Source organism: Macaca nemestrina, chromosome 7, assembly GCF_043159975.1.
Source record: "Macaca nemestrina isolate mMacNem1 chromosome 7, mMacNem.hap1, whole genome shotgun sequence".
Lineage (NCBI taxonomy): Eukaryota > Metazoa > Chordata > Mammalia > Primates > Cercopithecidae > Macaca > Macaca nemestrina.
Window position 1 is genome coordinate 87903886 of NC_092131.1, and position 323 is coordinate 87904208.

At 53.3% G+C, this 323-nt stretch overlaps 1 non-coding gene across 1 annotated transcript; it reads right to left on the minus strand.

Annotated features, from left to right (window-relative positions):
* Nucleotides 1-251: 251 nt before the first annotated feature.
* TRNAP-UGG (transfer RNA proline (anticodon UGG)) lies at nucleotides 252-323 on the minus strand. The gene has a single exon. It is a non-coding gene; the product is annotated as a tRNA-Pro (tRNA).

Below are 323 nucleotides of genomic sequence, written 5' to 3' on the forward strand. Positions count from 1 at the left end.
GGGTAAGAACTGCCCGAACGCTCTCCTCCTGACAAAAGATCCTGTCAGAGCCGGTCTGGGAGCCTCGATCTGTGGTGAAGACCTCGGCGCTTCGTAGCACCTTCCTTGTATTTGATTCTTTCAGCAAAAGCCACCACTTTGTTCAACAATCTCATCCCCCGCAGGTCGAGCCTTCAAGCTAGGTGACCTAGCCGTGGCGGCGATTGCATTGTTAACTAGTGGCCTTAAAGAGAGAAAGATGAAACAGAAAGGGGCTCGTCCGGGATTTGAACCCGGGACCTCTCGCACCCAAAGCGAGAATCATACCACTAGACCAACGAGCC